This window comes from Tachypleus tridentatus, chromosome 11, assembly GCF_004210375.1.
Source record: "Tachypleus tridentatus isolate NWPU-2018 chromosome 11, ASM421037v1, whole genome shotgun sequence".
Lineage (NCBI taxonomy): Eukaryota > Metazoa > Arthropoda > Merostomata > Xiphosura > Limulidae > Tachypleus > Tachypleus tridentatus.
In genome coordinates this window covers 3,133,577-3,157,795 of record NC_134835.1, presented here as the reverse complement: position 1 = coordinate 3,157,795, position 24,219 = coordinate 3,133,577, and the positions used below count along the sequence as shown (strand labels likewise).

Here is a 24,219-nt window from a genome sequence, read left to right as displayed (position 1 = left end):
TCAGCCGAACAAGAGTTGGCCCTAAGTGGCCACAAAGTACCACTAAAAATGAAAAAGAAGAGTCACAGAAACGCTGGAAATTTTATAGAACTCCTGAAGGTAGTTGTAGAGTTCGATCCAATCATGAAAGACCTCTTTTTGTATGTGCAGCAAAATCCAGGATCAACTGCGTACCTTTCAGCAGATATACAGAATGAGTTCATCCAGCTTTTGGCATCTACAGTTGGAGAAAAACTAAATAAATTCCAAATACTATGGAATAATGTTTGATTCAACTCCTCATGCTTCTCACCAAGAACAAATGTTGGAGACCATTAGATATGTAGATATAAATTTCGAAGAAAAAACTGTACTTGTCAAGGTGTCTTTCTTAGGATTCATTCAAGTCCATAAAAAAGATGCAGCAAGTATTGCAGACATTATATTACAACAACTGGATAACGATAAAATACCTTTCACAGACTGTCGATCACTGTTACGACAATGCCTCTGTAGTGTTTGGCCACAAATTTTTCAGTAATGTGCAAGCTATCTGCGTTTATTTTTCGCGGTCAACTCTTCGATGGGAGATACTGAAAACTGCTCTTGGTGTGTCAATGAAGTCAGTCATATTTGTTGGAGTGCCAGAGAAGAAACAGTTAAACCGTACATGTTAAACTAAAACAATTGGTAGAACTACTGAGAAATATTGCAGATGATCAGGAGAAAAATTCAGATACAAGAAGTGAATAAGTTGAGTTGTTACATCGGATTCTAATATTTGAGTTTTTGGTTCTTTAGTTCTGGAATACTGTAGTTCCCAAGATTGACCGCGTTCAGAAAAGGCTTCAGGGCCACACCATGAATTTCCATAATGCTGCTCAAGATATTTAGGCTTGACAAGTGTATTTTCAAGAAAACAGTGACGCCATATGCAAGAATTTTGTTAAAGAAACAAAGAAACTGTGCAGTTCCTGTGATGTCCAAATTGAGAGACGGCAAAGGAAGAAGACAAATGCAACATTTAGTGCCAGTTGTAAAAGGTCTTTTAGTAAGTTAAAATCCTGTCTTACCCGAGATCATCCATGGGACAGGAAAGATTGCCAGCCTTGGCTTTGCTAAGTGTGGAGCGAGAGGTTACCGACAGCATAAATTTTGAGGAACTAACCGATAAGTTTGCAGCAGTAAAGGCAAGAAGAATTTTTTTATGAAGTTACATAATTACATCAAAATCATTTCAAACTATTTTCTTTACTTTAACTTTTCAGGTTACTATATCCAAAGAAATGTTAAGTTTTTTGCAATGTTATATTTGACTATTATTTTAGAATAAACTAATTCTGTATTAAGTTGTTATATGCATTCTTGTTCCTGATACTGTCCTTGTCTGTTATTCAATAATATCTTCAAAGTTCCATTGTTGCCACAATTATTTCACTTTTTTCATTTCCTTTATACCCTTAAAATACGCCACGAAATGCAGGTTTTCATGTTCTAAAACTCAACTTTCCGGGAAAGCATGACAGACCCCTTATGGCTTACACGTTGTCAGGAAGGAGAGCAAAAACTATGTCCTTGGACCCTGAAACACTAGCTACGCCTCTGATAAAGAAAAATATAGCGATTTGAGGTTGTCTCAGGATGGTGAATACACCTTCAACAATTTATGCTGGAATTCGTTGTTTGTTGCTAGAGCTAGAGTAGGTAGGTTCCAGAGAGTTTGGTGGTGATTTGGAATCGAGTTGTTGTCGTTAACGATATTAGAAGGTAAAACTTCGTTATTTTTCTTACCTCTTCTTCTCTTTAACAGTCTGAAAAGCGTCATTTGCACTGTTATTATCATCATTGGAGGTGGGGTATCCGAGTTTGTTTCAGAGATTATGGACAGTTTTAAAGATTCCTCGTTGGTCACAGCGTTGTTGACAGCTCTTGCAAGTAAAAGTTGAAGTTAGGCGCTAGTAAGCGGCGGCCCAGCGGAACGTGTCCTAACGTCTGGATTGTTTTCTGCATTATTCGACATAGTGGTATATTCTAGTCCTAATAAGGATCGTGTTTCCACTACAAGATACTACAAATTCAACGATTTCCTGGTAATATGACAAAACAAAGTGTACTATAGCTGTTGACTACCTATTCGAGCGAAAAATTTACTCGACCTCTTTCTCGCTATACACACGAGAATGACTTGACTCATGATTATAACACTGTTCACTCACTTACGTTTGGTACACTATGACTTACAATCCAAAGTTATTTCAGCAACCAAACGCTGGTATAAACTGGGATTGAGGATCACAAGTTTTCGTCCAATGGCGTTTCAATTCTGCATCCTGTCCATTGGTTGGCAGAGCACGTTATTAGCGACCAATGAGAAGCTCTCTGACGAAAACACAATGAGTGAACGACTCAGCTGACCTAAATAAGTTGCTTAAGGGGTGGCCAAAAGAAGGGTTTAAACCATGCAAGATTATTATACACCTACCTAGATATATACCACTGCCAAAATCTGTTGTCATTCGTGAGGTCCAATTCTCAACCATCACTGATGATATAAAAAATGAATTAGATAAACAAAATATTCCACACACGCAAAAACCAACAAACCTTATCAGAGTTCACACTGAACACAAAACATTTTAAACTTAATCAATAATGGAATTATACCTTGGTATCAAAAATATCAAGTAGAGCAAACAAACACTCTAGCAGTTGTTGTAACACACTGCTATAATTGTCAGAGATGTGGACATGCTTTAACAGCATGTAAACATTAACCGAGGTGTGCGGATGTGGTGGTGAACATAACATATCACAGTGCAAAAAAGAAAAAAAACCGAAATGTTGTAATTGTGACAAGAACATACTGCAAACTATGAAGGTTGCGAAACATATAAACAAATAATTTACGAAATAAAAATACATCATTAAAAGAAAACGAAGCAACAGATAACAAAACACAGCAAACAAAACCAACTCTCAAACAAGACAAAATAGCGTATGTACAAACACTTAAAAAAGCTATCTTACACCAAAACGAAACACACAGTAAAAACCAACATAAGCGACAAACAACAGCACTGAGATAAAACAGAACAATATCCATACTCAAAAACCACAAAACAACGATAACACTACCAAAGAAATAAACACTAATAACAAAATAAACTTATTTATAAATATAGTTACAAAACTAACACAAACAATAAATTGCTTTGAACTATTTATAAACATAGGAAGAAATACATAATACCTTACATCTCACAATTATTAACAACACTAACGGAACTCCTGCTTTCAACTTAAATTTACTGTTGTATATATCAACATCCAAGGTGCACTGGCTTCCAAGAAGCATGAGATCGAAGACATAATTCAACAAAATAACCAGCAGATTTAAAATACCATACTACACAACCATCAGAAAAGACAGGTTAGATAAACAGGATAAAAACAGAGGAATGTTGCTGATATATAAAACAAAGTTTTCAGTTTCACAAATACCAATCAGCATCCATAACGAAAATATAATTAAATAATTGCTCAATTGTCACAATAGCAGGAAGTTATTGTTTACCCACAAAACAAATAGATTTAAACTTATTAATAAACAACATCATTTCCCACAGCCATAATACCATTTTAATAGGAGATCTAAACAGCAAACATATTAATTTTGGTTGTAATTCAACAAATGTTAATAGAAGACTACTCTTACAAGTTATAGATGAACATAACACACCCTTCCTGAATGTTAATACTAGTGACATACTAGACGTATGCCTAAGCTCGCATAACATGAGCCAATAGCTAATAAATTTCAAGTGGGAAAAAGTGTAGACAGCGGTTATTCACCTATATGGTGTGTCTTCGATCTCACCCCCCTACCCATAAATATACTATACATAGAAAAGAAAAATGTGATTACAAAAAAATCAAATTGGAAAGAATACCAAAAGCAATTAACCATCGACTGCCAAACAAATTATAACAGCTAAAAATAAAATAGATATTGATAACTACTGTCAATTAATCACGAAATGCCTAAAAACCGCAAAAAATCAGACAATATCAAAACAACAACGTAAAACCAAAAATAACACATAAAAACACAAACAACTGTTAACACTAATCAAGCACAGACGACAATTACAAAGAGAATACACGGAGACAAGAGACAGCAAATTGAAATCACAAATAAAGAGAATAAGAAACAATATCAGAGAAGAAGTTAAATTGTTAAAACAAGAAAGAGCACAATAATAACACAGCATATAAATATAAAGTAAAAATCCAATATATTCAAACAACTTGAAAACACGTTTAAAACAAAACGACCCAGAGATGAACACATACTACTATAATAAAGTAAATAACTTTATAATAAACAACAGTGAATTATTCAAAACACTCTTCCCAGTAGACTTAGACAATTATCAAACCAACAACACAAACGACTACACAAACACAATGCTTACAAACACAATTTCAGCACAAGAACTCATAGAAGCAATAACAAACACCAAAAATAAATCACCAGGAGAAGACGGTATACTAGACATTTAAAAAAAAAGGCACTCCGAAATTATTTGAACATCTTACAGCAATTTTTAATCTATCATCATATTCTGGTTATATCCCGGTTTCTTGGAAGCATGTAAATGTATTAATGCTCCATAAAGAAGGAAAGCCAGCCAATAACCCAAATGGCTACCGACCAATCAGCCTGACCAGCTGTGTAGGCAAAATTCTGAGAGAATAATTAGTAATAGACTCTCCGCATTTCTGGAGACAACATCAAAATTACCAGAAGAACAAAATGGTTTCAGAAAATTGAGACAAACGACAGACCACTTAGTTAGATTAACAGAAACAAGTAGATAGTTTTAATAAAAGAAAATGCACTGTCGCTTGCTTTCTCGATATTGATATAGCATTCGACGCTGTATCGTATAACGGTATCCGTTTCTGAATGCAAGAAATGGGACAACCGCGGGAAACTATTCGCTGGCTGTCAAACTTTATGGAAAACAGATCATGTAGAATAAATGTTGACGGGACCTTCTCTGGGAGTTTCACTCCAGATAGTTGTGTCTCTCAAGGAGGGGTAGTTAGCCCTATCCTTTTGATCATGTACGTGAATAATATGCCTCTAAAAGATCCAAATAATGGATACTCACAGTTCACAGATGATGTAGCAGTCCTGAAAAATGCACCAACACCAGAAATAGCAGCCACAAACATACAACCACAATTAAATAGAATAATAGAATATTGCCAAAAATATAGTCAAAATAAATACAACTAAAACACAAGCAATAGTATTCACTAGGTTAACTAAACATAAAAAAGTACAACCACAGATCTATATGAATGGAGAACTACTGCAGCCTGCTACATCAGCAAAATTCGTAGGACTTACGTTTGACTCAAAACTTACATGGGTAAACCACATATATAATATAAGAACAAAAAATTGGCGAAGAACAAACTATGCTGGGAGTCTAACTGGCAAAAACAGTGAAGCAACGGCAGACAACATTATGAAAATATATAAAACATATAATAGACCAGTCATTGACTACCAAGCCCCTGCATAGATAAATGTAAGCAAAAAACTACTTCAAACAAAACTACAAACAATACAAAATACATTACTTACAACAGCTTATAAAATACCCAGAACAACATCATCTGAATTTATGTATAAATACGCACACATGGAAACAATAACAGATAGACTCCTACATAGTACAAACACTATTTTAACAAAAATTGGAGAAAAAATGAACTAGTGAGCGAACTTGACAGGCATTGTTTACATGATGATGATAGACCTAAGCACCTTTCCCCAGTGAATATATATTTTCTAAATAAATAAAATAAAAAAAAACAAAAGGCCACCTGTTAATTAGAGTCCACATTAGATTAGGGATTAATTACAAAACATTGAAAGGGTTTTCTATGTAAACGTTTTCTGCTTAATACCTGACTGATGAAAGTGCAAATAATCTATGGAACAATAAGGTAAAAGTTTTATTTGCACCAAGTGTATGTATAGATTGTTTATGGACATGACAGGAACCTGAGTAAGTTCGGGTTACTTTGGCCCTCGCGTACTATATATAAATACGCTTGACAATTGTAAAACCAAAATTTGAAGGGAGGAAGAGGTTAACGAAACCTGACCCTCCTGAGTAGATGAACATCAATTCCCAAATACCCCTACAAAGTGAGAGAGAGAGAGCGAAAGATTTACAAAACAAAACCACTGCAAAAAATACAAAATTCAATCTTAACTCCAGCTTATAAAGTACCACGCAGTACTTCATCCGCATTCATGCACAAGTATGCAGACATAGAGACAATATCTGAAAGACTCTTGCATTATACATAAAAGTATTTTAATAAAAATGACTTATTGTGTGATTTCGACTCATACTACGCACATGATGAACCTAAGTAACTCTCTCCCATGAATATATATTTAAGAAATATAAATCAAGCTGGCCACCACGCACTAGACGCTTAAAACTACTATAATATGTATTTGCATTTTATTTTATTATTTTTATTATTATATTTTTTCCAATATTTGTCTATGGAAAAGAGGGAGAAAAATATAGAAGAATAAAAATGAAAGAATATAAATAAAATAAAAGAGAGGAAATATAATAAATAGATAAAGAAAAAAAAGGGCAATTCAAGACAATACACAGACATTGCCCTGAAAATTGCGGGAGTATTGTAGGATACTCTGGCCCAAAAGCACAAGAACAACAATATAATAGTAGCCGACATGAAAGCCAGGGATGGAGGAAGAGGTCTTGTGCACCCGACCCTTCTGGGTATTTAAAAATTCAACACACCCAAATAGCTTCAAAGAAGAAGCGAAGCGAACAATTTCGCCTGACCAGCTGTGCAGGCAAAATTCGTGAATGAATAATAAGTAATAGACTCTCCACATTTATGGAGATTACTTCAAAATTACCAGAGGAACAAAACGGATTTAGAAACTTTAGAGAAACAAAAGATCATTTGATTAGCTTAACTGAAACGAAAATAAATAGCTTCTATAAAAATATAATGCACTATCGCTTGCTTCCTAGATGTCGAGAAATCATTCGACACTGTGTGGCACAATGATCTTCGGTTCCGTATGAATGAAATGGGGATACCGCGTGGAATTATTCGTGAAATTGTAGAATACACGTAGAGAGAACTTTCTCGGAGTTATTCACTCCAGAAGCTGGTGTCCCTCAAGGAGGGGTGGTTAGTCCTATTCTCTTCATCATGTATGGGAATAATATGCCACTTAAAGACCCTAATCTTGGATACTCGTCACAGTTCGCTGATGATGTAGCAATCTGGAAATGTATATGCAAAAACGACTCGTTTCAGTTGAGAAAATATTTAACGTAGAAATTCGTAGAAATTTTACGTAAAATATTTTCTCAACCCAAACGAGCCGTTTTTGCATATATATTTCTCTACAAGTGGGTTTTCTCGACATCACTGATTAATCTGGAAAGGTGCCCCTACACCAGAAATTGCAGCCACTAACATACAACCTCAACTGAACAGAATAAGTGAATACTGTCAAAAATTTTGAATCAAAATAAACACAGTAAAGACACAATTAGTGATGTTTTCAAATTCAACGAAACATTAAAAAGCACAACCCCAGATTTACATTAACTGAGCGCTTCTCTAGACAACTGCAAAATTTTTAAAACTAACATATGATTCCAAACTTACCTGGGTAAAACATGTAAATAACATAAAAACTACAAAATGGCAAAGAACAAACGATGCTATGGGTCTCATTGTTAAAAATTATGAAACAACACTTGAAAACATCATTAAAATATACAAACATAAGACCAGTATTAGACTATGTTGCTCTTGCATGGATTAACGTAATTAAAAATAAACAACTGCAAACCAAACTACAATCATTTTACAACATACATTAATTACAAGAGCATACAGATTACCCTTAGCGCTTCCTCAAAGTTCATGCACAAATGACCCGACATGGCCAATCGTGTTAAGGCATGCGACTCGTAATCTGAGGTTCGCGGGTTTGCATCCCCGTCGCGCCAAACATGCTCGCCCTTTCAGCCGTGCGGGCGTGATAATGTGACGGTCAATCCCACTATTCGTTGGTAAAAAAGTAGCCCAAGAGTTGGCGGTGGGTGGTGATGACTAGCTGCCTTCCCTCCAGTTTTACACTGCTAAATTAGGGACGGCTAGCACAGATAGCCCTCGAGTAGCTTTGTGCGAAATTGAAAAAAAACAAAACAAGTAATTTGCAATTAAAATCTGTAATAGCTTGTTCTGTGTGGATTAAAACTATTGTATGTTACTTTATTATACTAATAAAAGCCACTTTCGTTATAACGTTAAAAAACGAAGTAGTATACGAACAAAATGTCGATGTCATTCTCGTTATTTTATCGTAACAGTAACACTTGGGAATAAAGAAGTGTTACATTTAGCAAGTACGTTGACGCAGTGAAGGTAGATCTCAAAAAAAAAGTGAATGTACAAGTGAACTGTTATATTTTGCTCTAAACATGACGTTTCAAGCTTGACAGCACTTTGTACGATGTCGTATTTTCTGTCTCCTGCAAATGTGGGTAAAAAGTGACTGTATAGTAAAGTATTCATTAATACATTCGTTCAAAGACAGACGAACTTAACAAAACTGCAATTTGAAGTTTGTTGTTATTAGTGGAACGAAAACCAACTGGCTCATTTCTCTTTATCTTCCATTTCTATCCAGTTTTTTCTAAATATCAGGTAACGTCGGTATTCGAGGGAACAAGATCGCACTTTAATTTGTCTGTTCTGGTGCTGTGACTGCCGTATCTGTTTTATATATGGACCATGGTCCTGTATTTAAGGTTCGGCTCTGCGCCATTTGACAGTCGATTTGGAGTAAGCGACGTGATAACAAGCTTTTCCAAATCAAACCTTCTGTTGCTTCTTGGCCATTTTGTTTTCCTAAGAATTCTGGCAAGGTTACACATCGGTTACAGTTTTCTTAACTCGTCGTTTTTCTTTATCTGCGACTAATACATCAATGTGTAGCCTTTGTGACACTCATGTCACAAAGCCACGTTTTACTGTCTTGTCGTCGTTACGACCGTGATTTACGGCACCCTTTTAAACATGTTTTTCCATAAATTTATTTTTGACACTGTTTTGTGTCATTGGTGATGGTGACACTGTCTTCCTTATTTACGCTTCAAAATTTTTAAGAGTCATTGGCCTTTTGAATAATAATCCAAATTTTGACCATTGTTTTATTTTAACATGATTTCTTTTTACTTGTTATATTAGTTTTACATTTATTTTATGCGAAATAACTAAGTATGTCCACACTCTGAAACACTGAAATCTCCTTTTACTAATGGAGATTTGTTAAGACGGCCCTGGACATAGTTCAGGGAGGTTGACTGGTCTCTCCCACTAAAGACAAATGGCATAGTCTGATCATCTATTTGATTACAATTGCCACGTGTACACTAGAGGAACTTAAGATTGTTCTTCATCAGTCTGAAAGTAAATCAGTTGAATCTAATATCATTTATTTCTAGATGTTGTGTCATCTCTTTTTTTGCCTCTCTTGCTTTCCTTCTGGTTCTTTTCAATTAGATGTGGTAGGAGAACATTTTACCTATCGCCTGGCGCAAGTCTATTGTCTTACCCTTTTCTCAGCTTGTAAGGATGCCAAGATTTCTTCTAATTATTCTCAGATTGCCTTAACTAGATGTCTTTCTTAGGCCTGAGAGAGTTTGGGTTATGCTTGTCTTGTATAGTTCCTTAAATGAAACAACTTCCTCTTGTAGTCACAGTGAGGGTTCTATCGACAGCATTCCACCATGGACCACCTAATTCTACTCTATTTCTTTATTAGGGAAGATGTTTACTCATACATAACATATTGTTTCTGTTTCATTTCGTCTTAAGAAGGCTTATTACGTTACTTGGAAATAAGGAATTTTGCAGCACATACATTCCTATTGGCTGGATAGCCATTTGCCCATTTTTATTTATAATTGTTTATATGACAGTCGATTCCAAGTCTCATTACATAGCAACTTGTAGACCCTCAGGAATGTTGCCTGTGTTTTCAGTGTGACAATCAATATAATGAATTGATAACTTATTCTTACAGTTGCAAATGGCTTCTGTTGTCAATAATTTCTACACACCGTGTCAGTCATTAAGCACGATATTATCAGTCTTAAACTGCCCTCAACTGCTCTTCAGTATACCTCAACAAACGGGTTTACCATTTATTTTCACAACTCATTTCCATATTCTTTAGCAACCAATAGGGATTACACCCCAATCACAATGTTTCAGTGATTGTTTTCTTCCCATGGTCATTGAGGCAAAGTTCTTAAGGTGTTTTCAACCATATGTTTACTTTTACTTCTTACATCAAGCAGCTATATATAAGTGTATATGGCCACTGAAAATCTCTTGTGTGCTCTCTTGCATCTCTTGGGAGTGGACTGACGTTCTATGCATAAGATCTATCGTGCTCTCATTTGGTTGTAACTGGACTATGCATCTCTGCTTTATATTTTTGCCAGGGCCTCTGCCTTCAAGATTTTGGATTTTTTTCACCATCTGAGACATGAGGCTTTCCACACTTTTATTGACCCATGACTGTATACTGAGTTAAATGAACTTTCGCAACTTGCCATTCGCAACTTTTTCCCCATTATGTTTTCTCCAAACTTCGATCCTTACAAAAATATCTCAATGGGCTAAGTTTTTCTGCAATTTCTTATTTTGGCTCTGTCATTCGATTACTTTACTTTCTATAATAATCTGATATTCCTTTGGGACTAATTACAATCTACACATTTGACCTTTTTTGTCATCTGAGGAAGACATATTCCCGAATGGAAGTTCCGTCTTATCTTTGCCAAACATCTTTTCAACCATTCTTCTGTTCTCTCTTTATGAATGGTTTAAAATTAAGTGACTCTGTGGGTTCTGTCTGCTATGGTTTATTGTGGCTCGATGGTTACTAAAGGATCTCCTATACAGTTTTTGTGTTCACCGCTTACTTGTATGTCATCTTTCTTGCTTTGGATTATATGGAAACCATTCAGTGCACCAATTTTACTATATACCCTCACTCTCTTAGCTGTCCATTGGAATTTCTTATGCTAGTTCTTACTCCGTTCTCGTCAACATTCAACAACAAATGACCAATTTTTCTTTATCTTCTGTTTCAATCCATTTTTTCTGGATACGTGACCATTTCAGTATTTGCAGGAACGAACTTACTGGTACTGCAGCGAAGTTTGTCTACTCTGGTGCCATTACAGCCATTCATGTTCCATATATGGACTATACAAGGCTTAGTTTCCCACCAGTTGGTAGTTAACTAGGGTTAACAACATCAAAATCTAAAACAAACTATTGTGTAAAAACAGGTTTCACTTATAAATAAAACATTTTTTTTCTTGTTTCACCTGTTTGAATGTTGATATGTTTAAATATGAATTTTTGTGAAAAGGTACTTTACGAATGATATCATTATTTGTAGTAAGCATGTTGTGATATGCTTTTTGGATGCTGTCTTTAACCTGTTTCAGTTTTTTAGTATTATGCCATGAAGTGAGTGAATTTGTTTTCATGATACATTTCAACATGCTTATATTTTCTTTCTTATTCGTGTCTGTTGTTGTTTGATTGCTCGTTTCTGCTTTTGTTTTTGACTCTTGTGGTAAGGCTGAAATGTTTATGTTTTTTGTCGGGTTATTTCTTTTGTTATTTTAAGTGTTACTGGACATGTAGGTTTGTTTTGTTGAGGTGTTGGTAGTAGTGATTGCTTGGTTGTTTTAATATTTATATTTTTATTCATAATACTCTTTTTAACGTCTAATCTTAAAAGCTTGAATAGTTTGTACATTTTGCAACCCTTATAAGCCTCATGTTTTCTTGGTATCAAAATTTGATCGGAGGGTTCGGTGTGTTTGACCTTTTCCTCCCTCCAACATATGTTGTCTTTTCCTAAGTATTGCTATTATAATTACTGCAAAGGGATCAGAGCTAATTTTGTGCATTTGTTCTAACGTCTTTCAACTCCACGTTCATGTAGGTAATTACGGTATGTATATGTTGCAAATAATACACTGTCACTTCGTTGGGTTGTATCAAGTTCTAAACTAAATTAACCTAAATCCTAACTGGTCAAAAGTTTAAGGCCAAACTGAAACGAAACGTTAATCGGTAAATTCGTAACGAAATTTAGTCATTTCTATTCAAGCATTAATGTTGTCAACATCTCCCTCTGACATCTCCTGCGTTACATTGGGTAAAAACATGGCACAGGCTAAAATGTTGACAGTTTGTACGTGGCAGAAATGTCGAGCTGCAAAAGTAAGGTATCGCTCAACGTGCCATCGCTGTTGAGATTGCAAATTTCTTAAAAGACCCTGAAGGATACTGAACGAAAATTGCAAGTAATCGACCCAAGAAAATTTCGCCGGCGTTAAGCAGGAGGATACGACGGGTTGTCCAACCAGATAAGGCCCTTACGGACGCAGAATGCAGCACAAGAACAATAAGACGGCATCTACGATAGAAAGCCTCCAAAAAACCTTAAACGTCTTCAAAGACCACGTTTCCTTTCACACCACAAAACCGCTTGGTTACACTTTGCTGAGAATCATCAAATACGGAACATAGAAAAGTGGACGAAGTTTTTGTTCTCTAATGAGAAAAAATTTAACCTGCATGGTCCAAATGGCTTCCAACGTTACTGGCACGATAAGGATATCCCACCAGAGACATTTTCTACACGACACAGTGGAGAAGGTTATATCGGGATCTGGGATTCTTTCTTCTTCCATGGAACAAAGAAACTTCAGGTTATAAAGGGAAGTCAAACAGCAGCTGGCTATATTGACATGTTGTAGAGATCTTCATTACTAATTGAAGGCCCTCGCTTGTGTAGAAATGACTGGTTCTTTCAGCAGAACAACGCTGGAAATCACAATGCCCGCAGGACAAAGGACTTTTTTCATGGCGAATAACGTGATTCTTTTAGACCATCCAGCGTGTTCGCCCGAACTCAACCCCATTGAAAATGTTTGAGGGTGGATTGCAAGGTAAATCTACAGAAATGGACGTCAGTTCCAAACAATGCATGATTTTTGTGAAGCTAGCTTCACCACTTGGAATAACATTCAAGCCAGCCTTCTGCAAATGCTTGTATCGACCGTGCCAAAGCGAATATTTGCAGTTATTTGCAATGACGGCCGTGCAACTCACTACTGAGGCCTTTTGTGGGGCATTTCCTGCCCTGTTTAGGGTTTCTTTTTGGTATGGTCTTAAACTTTTGACCAGCTGGTATTTAGGCTAATTTCATAGTGTTCACATTTTTCGTATTAAATGCAAAAGAAGGTTTTTTATTTTTATTTTACCTTTTGTTATTTTCATCTTTCAAAGTTGTACTCAAAAAAGTGGTTGAGTCTAACAACGCAAATATGCATATTTTTTCTTTATGGTCATTGGCCTTAAGATTTTGGCCAGTAGTGTATTATCTTTGAATCATATGTGAGACCTAAAAAATTGTAAGTGTAGCAGTATGAGGAAGTGTTCCATTCATATGAAGATCTAGTGGGTGTTTTTTATTTTTTTGGGCACATTAAATTTAATTTATATTTTTGGCTACATTCGATTATTCTCTTAGCTGAGCCAATAGATTTGTTGTTGATAGAGATGGGGTGGGAGCACTTTTCCAGAGTGCTGTGTCATCAGCGAACTGTGAGGAGTGCTTGTGATTTGGATCTTTCAGAGGCATTTTGTTAGCATACGTGATAAAGGAAATAGTGTTAACTACCGCTTTCTGATGGATGCCTACTTCCATATTAAATAGCTCTGAGAAGGTTCCCACATTTATTCTTCAGTTTCTGTTTCCAAAGAAGTTTGAAAGACAGCGAATAATACTGGGTGGCAGCAACATATCTAACATGCGAAACCTCAGGCCATTATGACGTAAACAGTGGAATGCTTTACTGCCTGACTTTCCTTTCTTTTGGTATATTAATATATTTGCATACTTTCAAGTAACTGGGATGTATCTTAAGTTTACAGATAAATTAAAAATCACCATTATACATTCAAGGGATTTCTAAGTTCCATTTCTTTTAAGAGGATGATTTGCATGTCATCATTTCATGTACCTTTTTATTTTGTTACTTTAATTGTGTCCCAGAATTCTTGTTCAGTTATTTTCTATGTCATCATTTTTATTGTATAGTCATATTCTCTATTATTATCTGTTGTATTATTGCTATTTATATTTACTTGGAAATATAGTTTAAATAGTTCATTGTTATTTTTTACGTAATTGTTTACTTTACTGTAAAAATATGTGTACGTATATGGTTCATGATGCGTTTTAAATGTACCTTGTACGTTTTGTTTGCCCCATAGTGGCACAGTGGTATGTCTGCGGATTTACACACTAAAAACCGGGTTTTGATACCCGTGGTGGGCAGAGCACACTTAGCCCATTGAGTAACTTTGTGCTTAATTCTAAACAGACAAACAAAACAAAACGTTTTGTTTGAAGACTTTGCGTTTATCTAGCTTTGTATGTGCTCTGGCGTTGCTGTATTCTAGTGGTAGGTATTTCAGTCTTGTGGTTTCTCTATTTGTTATTTTTCTAAATTAGACGTGACTAGAAACGTTTTCGTTCTTTCTTCCATTTAGTTAGCAGCAGAAGTGGTCCATTTTTTATTTTAAGTTTGATTTCTGTTCATAATTTAGTTCTTAGTGTGCTTATTTGTATTTTCACTGCTTGATCTCTGTTTTCCATCTTTTGTCTTGGTAATTGACTTCGTTTTTTGATGAGTGTGATTAGTTAGTTGTGTGTGTGGTTGTCAGGAACTGATTTTCATTGTGTAATTTGGTGACGATATTGTTTATTTGCAGCTTTTGTAAGACATACCATGATTCTTTGAATAAAACTTATCTACTCAAGATTGGTTACTACTCTTTTTATATTCATGCTAATCTGCTTATTTGTTGTTACATTTTAAATTTCGGTAAGTTAAGTTTTTACAGATACAAGATCTAAGACAAATAAGTAAACAGCCGGCCCGAATATATTTTCCCACATAACATTTTACAAACGTTTGGCTCATAGTATATAAATTTAGTCACAGATCAAGTATATTACTACTGTTATTCTCATACAATGTGTGCAACTGTGTTACATCATTTTGTAGAAGTATATTGGTATTGTTAATAAAGTCTAATATTCTTTTCAAATTGCATTTGTTTTTTGTCTAAAGTTTTTATGTTTACATTTTAGGTCACCTACAAAAAATGGAGTTTATGTTGTGAGGAAAAATGTTGTTAAGTGAGTCTACATCTATTGACTTTGCTGGGGAACAATATATTTTGGGTACTGTACAAGACATTTGATTTTTCAAGAATACTTCAGCTGTTACACGCACATTATTACTACATATTTGCATTTGAGATACCGACAGATATTTTGTGTATAGCAGAGCTATTCCACTCTTTGTTGGTTTGTGGCGCAAAGCAAAGCAACTGAGCTGTCTGCGTCAAACAAGCGGTAATAACGGAAAGTAAACGTCTATAAAGTGTGTTTGTTTGTGAAGTTAAGCACAAGGATACACAATGGGCTATCTGTACTCTGTGCACCACGGGTGTCAAAACCCGGGTTTTAGAGTTGTACGTCCACAGACATATCGCTGTGCCATTGGAGGTCTATAAAACATGCTTTTGTTTGAATTTCGTGCAAAGCTACACGAGAGTTATCTGCGCTAGCCGTCTCTAATGTAGCAGCGTAAGATTAGAGGGAAGGAAGCTAGTCATCAACTCTCACCGCCAACTCTTCGGCTACTCTTTTATCAATGAATAACGGGATTGATGGTCACTTTATAATGCTCTCACGACTGAAATGGCGAGCATGTTTGGTGTGATGGGGATTCGAACCCGCGACCTTCAGATTAAGACTCAAGTGCCTTAACTACATGGATATGTCAGGCCTATAAAATATGAAAACAAATCAAGTTAAAACCGAAGAAGTAATAAAAAGCAAGGAAAACACTTAAATGGAATTAAAAAGGCCAACGGGCTCGTAAAAAGTTAAAAACAGAATTATGTTGGACAGTGTTACCATCACTAATAACACCAGAACTCCTGTATTTGTATAACAGTTGTTTATTCTATATTTCTAATAGTTTATTACATGTATATTTTTAAATCTATTATTTTTATGTTTCATTTATTTGTACTATTTCTGTGTTAGTTTATTTAACTGCTTCTGCAATCTCAGAATTATGATACCGACCAATATACTAATTTTGACATTTATATCACTGTGTCCACCTGCAACCAAGTATAGCCACATATTTCAAACTGTCTCAGATGTTTCCAATTTCAGCAGTTCAATCACTCAAAGACATCATGTCGTTGTTCCTTGACATATGCTCATTGAGATGGGAAGGACCCATGATGCCCATGAGTGTGAAATAGACCCTCATTTTGTTAATTGTAGTGACTTTCACCGATCATGTAAATAAAAAATGGCCATTTTGATGCAGTGAAACTGTCGAAGTTTCCATGTTAACTTATATTTAATCAACGTGCTTATTGATTCCTATCATTCTGTGTGCCTTTCTTGATACGAAACACTTCTGAAACTTGCTGATACAGTCACCCATCAGCAGTTTTTGGTACAGAAATGACAGTGGAGTGCGTGGAGGGATGGCATTGCTGATCGATCAGGACAGATGTGCCTGCCCTGTACTTTGCCACTCGAAACACCCTTGGAGGCTGTAGCCATTCATGTTTCCTTGGGCTATATAATTGCTGTTTTTCTCTCTCTCTTTCTCCTGGAAAGACCTATGATCAATCAGACTTTGATTCATGCTCTCTTTGAACAGTTGCTGTCTCCCTTTTTAATCCTGGGTTACTTTAATAGGCATAAACCCTCTGAGGAAGTGCTCTTACATCAAAACCTTTCTCTCTTCACTACTGGTTCTTATACTTAGTGTCATGCACTTAGTCAGTCTTTTATTCCTATTAATCTCTCAATCTGCTCTCCTTCAATATTTTCCCACTTTTCGTGGAGGCTGACAGTAACCCACGTGGTACTGATCATTTTTCTTTCATTTTGAGAAATATTGGCCATGGTCAGCGCCACCTGACCTACTTACCGTGGTAAAAGCAGGAACAAGCCATTTGGTTCTGTTATAATTCTCTCATTAAATTTGATGCTGCAGTCATCTGTAAGCCGTCATTAGACCATTGCGTGGCAGCAGTATCTGACTGTATTATCCATACAGTTGCTTAATATATTTTTAATACTTCGCCATCCCAGCATGAGCAATTAAGAATTTCAATAGACTACGAATTTTAACAATAGTCTTACTAGAACATCCGTTATATATAGCAATATTTGATTTCAGTATAGCAACTATCGTCCAACATTTTTAACCAAATACTCAACATGGTCCCTTCAGTCCAGTGTTCTGTTCTAAAGGACACGTAAAATAATTTTTTTTACTTTTTCTATTTCTTTATTATAATTTTTTAAGTTACATCCTTTAATGCTTCTAATAATTTTAGTGATGTAATTTTTTTTTTACAGAACACAATGAACTTAGTTGTATCTGGATTTAGATACATTCGCCTCAAATTACACCATAACCAGAATTCTATTAATGCTAATTGTAACTTTCTAATTAAACAAGAGTGATTTGTTTCCCAGTACTTGATATCATTGGTATACTGGGCAATATTAATATTGCCATTAAGAAGTTTCGGACATGGTATTTCCGAAGTATATAGAATACAATAGGACTTAATACAATACCTTGCAGAACTTCAATTTGTGGGCTAAATTTCTCAGAGGTTATATCATCAGTTGTTTCTGCCACTGAAAAGTTTTTGATTAAACAGTCCTTAGCAGCACTTTTTGCCCACACGCCATGACTCGTTCTAAGAGTTTTACATGATCTTTGGGAGCAGAAATCACTCTGCAGAAACGTATAGCAACCTTACGTCGTGCTACCATGAAAGTCAGTCTCTAATGTCGAATCATATCTCCCCTCGTCAATTTCGGGCGATGAAGATGAAAACAACAATATGCAAATCTGTGCCTACACAACAGAAAAATAAGAAATCGACAACGACAGTGACTCCTGCCAAATCCTCTGCAGCAGACAACGACATCAATTCCTGTCCAGTCTCCATCCTCCTAGCCAGCAGCCCGCCATATCTTAACCAGATAATATGCCGACAAGATCTACATGCAGCTCGCCAGTCATAATCCTAGAAGGTGTACCACTGGAATACAGAGAGCATGACAACGCCAGGGAAATTAAATAGTCTTTTACAATCATTAAGTTCTCCGAGTTCAGACGTCTTCCTAAAGGTGGCATTAGGTCATTAGTTGCTGCCACCCCCATTACAATGTTAAACTTCTCCAACCATGACCTGATATTCCGTTCAAAGAGACAAAAAATCACAACACACGTTCCGGGTGACCCTCAGTCCAGATCTCATATTATCATCGTAAGGGGAACTGCCTTGGGCATTTTCCTCGAAGGAATCAAAGAACTCGTCTCAGCAAATCTAGAACCACTCACACCTCTCATTAAGGTCTCTATAGAAAACAAGACAGACCAAAACTTAATCAGTAATAGTTCACCAAATACAGGGATGAGTATTAAATTTTCAGTTCCATAAAGGAAGTCGATTCTTTGAGAAATGAGTACTGGGATTCTTTCCTACGTCGATTTCAGTCTCTTGTTTTGGCTTATAAAAACTGGAGCACCAAAAATAGTACACGATATTTATGGGGCCAAGAACGGACTCAATCTCGTGAGCTAGATTGTTTGGAACAATGACTCGTAATCACTTGGTATCGTTAAGATTAAATTCTGAATTCAAATGGAGTTCAGCCTCAGAATATGCACCATACTGCAAAGCTAATAGTTACAGTTAAAAATTGTATGTCATTGGCTCAAAGTACAATATATTGTACAGAAATAAGTGACAGCATAAGATACTGGAGGATGAGGAAGAATCTTTATTCCACTCAGTGTCAACAAAGCTTAGAGCCAACATTTGTGGGAAAAATGACGGTTATGTAAATAAAAGATAGGTAAATCTTAATGCCGGAAAGTAAAGTGTGTTTTCTACAGAAACATTAACAGTACTTATATATAAGTTTCTGTTTATATATATAAGTTAATGTTTCTGTAGAAAACACACTGCGTTACGATGAGTAGGTTTTTTTTTATATAATATTTGGTAGCAAGTTTAATGAATCGTTCGGAAATTGGCAAGATTTCAATGTGTTTCTGAACATATTCAGCTGGTGTGTAGAGTGGCAGGCGGTGTGCGAGTCGTATAACTCGATTTTGGAGTCTTTTTAATAGTAGTAATTGGTTCTTGTTAATGTTGCATGTTACCATGGCTCCATATTCTATTAGACATCTAATGAATGTTTTGTAAATATATAAAGTCTAGCAATAATAACGCCACTGACCATCATACTAATAATGCCACTAATTGTAACATTAACAAAGCCACTAACTCTAACAGGTCTAAGAAACACCAGCAACGACACTGATAACACTAAAAACACCACCACTGTCTCACAAACACAATCACACGATATTCCTCAATACAGAATCCCAACTCTGTTTATTGAAGGAATAAACAACACGACACGCATCCCTGAGACTGTAAGACAACTGAGGGCGTATTACCCGTGCATCCAGTTTAAAAAATATAAAACGTCTTCCCAAAGGAAGAATGTTAAAATGCACGGAACCACATGAATTCGAACACATTTTGGCTCACTGGCCCAAGGATGCCTTCGTGTTAAAGCCACAATCAACACATCAAAACACAACAATCCACAGTTAACTGTCGTTATCAGAGGTGTCGATTTCGACATAGAAGATAACGAGATCACTGAGGAACTGAAAATAAAGGTTAAAACATTTCTAAATCAGAAGGATTTATCTTTTAAAACAAAAAAACGCCACTAGTCAAAGTAACCATAAACAATAAAGACGACCAGTACAAATTATTAAAGGACGGTTGCTTTATATTCTTCATAAAACACTCGACCGAACCGGAGAAAACACACCAAAAGCCAATTTTACAATGTTATAAATGGATATTTGGGTCGCTTCTGAAGAATGTCTTGCGGTTGGTTCGTTATAATCGTGTAGGAGACAAACGAAGTCGTAGGAGAAAGGGAGGGTCGACATACCCAATAATTTTGCTGTGGGGAAACGGGAGTGCCCCGAGAAAACCCGCTTTCACGGTCAAAGCGCCGAATAATCTACCCTAACCGTGCCTCAGATAGCAGGAAAATTTGCATTGAATGGTTATGGAGGGGTTAGACATGGCCACTCGTCGTAGGAGAGAAGCTGCTCCTGTCGGAGTCTAGCAGATACCTTTCTTTGGTTTTCTCGTTTAACAGCGAGTCTGCGACGGCTTCTTACTAAAGCGGCTTGGCGTATTTTTTCATACCATGGTCAGAATTCTGGGTCATTTTCATGGTCGTATTCATCGGTCTGCGATGGGTATGGTTGCGGTGAATGAAGTGTCTGAACTTGTATAGGTAGGTTATCATGATATTCCTCTATTGTTAGGGAAGATTTATGTCTTCTGGACACTTTGGCTTGACTAGCTTTCGAGATGGTAGAGGTCTTGTCTGTTGTGGTTGATTTGTCCTCATAGGTAACTTGAGAAGATTTTGTCTGGAACAGCGTTTTCGGACGCAGTGGACTATATAACGTCTGGGTGAGCTTGAGATACTGGCCTGTTTGTTGCTTGGACAGAGGAGATATCATCGGTTATCTGGTAGCAGTTATGAATCTTATTGGTGGAGATTTGGGTTGAATGGGAAGGCGGTAGTACAGGAAATGAACTGACAATAGGCTGTTGGGGTGGAAGCGTAGTTTAGGTGAAACTTTGGGCGGCAAAACAGGTTCTGGTTTCTTGGGTAGTCTTGGATTAACTGAGCGACGATGGGGACGTTCAGCACTAAAATGGAATACTGTGCTAATAGCACCCATTACGCAGGATAGTGTCGGCATATTGTTTAGTGGTGGTAACAATTTTCATGTAGTCGATATCTTGCTTTGTGGTTTTCGAGAATATCTGGTACACGGGCGTAGATCTCGTATTGTCTTTGGTTCTCAATGGCTTGTTTAATTTCACTTGGTTGGATTGAATGGTGAATTCCTTTCAGGAAGACAGTGAAAAGGTTTGTAGGGCTCTTGGTAGGTGAACATTTATTATACTTTGAATTCAAAGGTTCGCAGAAATAGAATAGATCAGCAGGCGTTGATGGTTGGAGGAGAATTCCCACTCGGCGAAGAATTCGCGTTCTGGAAGGGTCTAGGGAGGCGCCAGGCTTAGTCTGCGTGATGAACGTGGCGATTTGGAGAGGCGAGAGGTGGGGTTGCAGGCCGTCGACGATTACCTGCGGGACCTTTGGCGAGATCGGCACAGTAGGACCAGGCAATGAGAACGTCATTCTGGTGTAGAAAGAGGAGAAAAAATACGTCTGACTAGCTCGGTTTTAAAACTGGGCTCCCAAATAACTGGGGAATATTTATTTATTTAGAATTAGCAGTAATTTGGGATTTAAAGACCTTAGAAAGACCCCTAAGGCAAACCAAGGGCGCTCAGAAACTTTTGTTTCTCTTCATCCCAACACGCGAGTTAGGTTGGACGTGTCATGTAGAAAGGGAGACCAATTTGACTGTTGTGTGTCAGGATGTAACTATGATATATGGTAGTTGAGGGTTGAGGAGCGGGAGAGCTGGACTGGTAGGCTTTGGTCGGAAAGTTTGATCACGAGTAGGGAGACCAATGCTATAGCGGGTCGTACATTCTTCTTCGGACCAGTAACGTAGAGAGAGACACGAGCAGTGGGAGAGGGAGAGAGAGAGAGATAGGTAGATAGATATAGAGAGTGAGAGAGATTTAAAGGGATAGCGTTATAGAGAGACTAGTGTTTGGAGAGAAAGGGAATAGAGGGGGGGTGGATAGAGAAGGGAGTAGAGATAGAAGATCCTTTCAGGGCCAGGGTGCCTGGGATCTATTAATCCAATGGCAAAATATTTGATGTGAGGGAAACCGGAGTACCCGGAGAAAACCACTTTCACTGGGTGGGCGCCGAAAAAAAAATACCCACCCAGTGCCCAACCTGGAATGTAAAAAGTATAAATGGCATGTATACACTATATAATATGTTCTATCATCACTGGTTAGTGTTGGTCACTATGGTTAAATAGTCCAATTTAAAGGTGAAGTGTACTTCGTCCAGGTATGAGGTGTATCTGCTATTTGAAATAACTGACGTGTTTGGAGGTTTCCATCATAAGCTTTGGTATAATAGCGTTTGGAGAGTTTGGTGAATCGGTCCTTAATTGGTGATAGTTGCGTTAGGGAATTGAGGTAGCTTGAAGGAGTGTAGTTGGGGAGACGGTAAGCAATTTTAATGACGCGGTTTTGCACGTTTTGTAGTAATGTATATTGTCTTTCAGTCATGTTACATGTGGTTGGATTACCATATTCGAACAAGGATCTAATAAATGCTTTAAATATAGTGATAATGGTTTTGGGGGGAAATCCTTTGTTGGGTCCACTGATACGTTTAAGAAAAAAAGATTCTTTTACTTGCTCGTTTGGCGGTTTTCTGAAAGTGTGGGGTTCAGAAAATGTTGTGAGTTAGGGTAAGAACTAGAAAAGTTATAGCTTTTGTAGAAAGAATGTCAGTATTATTGAGGTTGAGTTTAATGTTTTTTCATTTTTTCCTATACTTGTTAACATTTCTATGGAAGGCTATAGCTTGCGATTTTGAGGGGTTTAAGATTACACGCTATTTATTACACCATTGGGATACTGTATACAGGGTTGCTTGAACCCGTGAGGCTGCAGTATGGGGATTGCATGAGGTGCTCCAAATAGCGATATCTTTTGCATATTGTGAGATGAGGGTTGAGTTTAGTGAGAGAAAAGGTATGTCATTAACATATATATTGTATAGTATTGGACTGAGTACAGAACCTTGGGGAACGCCTGCGTTAAAACTGAATAGGTGTGAGATGGAGTTGTTTATCTTAATACTTGCTTTAAGATTGGTGAGGAAGCTGGATATCCAGCGGACTAAGATAAGAGGGATGCGGATGGTTAAGATTGTCAGGCGAAGGCCATCATGCCAGACAGAGTCAAATGCTTTTTTGCACATCTAGGAAGGTAGCGAGTTATTTGTTTCCTGTTAAATCCTTTGAATACTGATTCTGTGAGACGTGCGAGGTGGTCAGTGGTTTGCCTGTTTTTCCTACCAGAGTTTTTGTTTTCGCTGATTAGGTTGTTTGTCTCGAGGTAGCAATTGATTCTATTGGTGATAAATTTTTCCATAAGTTTTCCTAGAGTGTTAAGGAGACTGATCGGTCGGTAATTATTCGGAATCGAAAGATCTTTATCTTTTTTCGGTATGACTTTAATTAAAGCAGATTTCCATAGGTTTGGATAGTGTCCTGAGAACAGAGATAGATTGAAGATTGAAACCAGATGAGAAAGGTTAGTATCGGACAGGTTTTTAAGAACTTGGTTACTAATGCGGTCAGGTACAGGGGCTTTGTTTTTAATTTTTTTAAGTATAAGTTTGATTTCGGTCAGTGTTATGGGTCGAGTGTAGTAAGAGTTGGGGTGATAGTTTAGCTTAAGGTTAATGGGAAATCGGGGGGAGAACATAGCTGGGTTTGATTTCACGGTTTGGGTAGTTCGGAGATTGAGAGATTGGTCGAAGGATGAGATGTTAGGGGTGACAAAGCTATTTGTAAAATATTAATCAAATAGTTTAGCTTTATCGGGATCGGAGGTTGCTGAAATATTGTTATACATGATGTATTACATAAGTTGTTCCAATTCTGGGTTTGGAGTGTTTTAATCAAGGCTTTGATTTTGTTATTGGTGTTGTTGATCTGGGTTTTTTATGGCTGGATTGCGAGAAGATATGAACTGTCGCCGTAGTCGGCGTCTTTGAATAATTGCTTTGTGTAAGTCAGGGTTAATTTTTCAAGAGTTGGGGTTGGTACTGAAAATCGTAGTAGGTATGGTATTTAGCATGGCTTGTTTAATGGCATTGGCGATTTGGGTTGCATACTCATCTATGTCCGCTTCGCA

General features: G+C 36.8%; 1 pseudogene; it reads right to left on the bottom strand.

The window, feature by feature from the left end:
* LOC143232642 (histone H3-like) overlaps nucleotides 1-24,219 on the bottom strand; it is an 81,631-nt pseudogene that overhangs the window by 46,729 nt on the left and 10,683 nt on the right.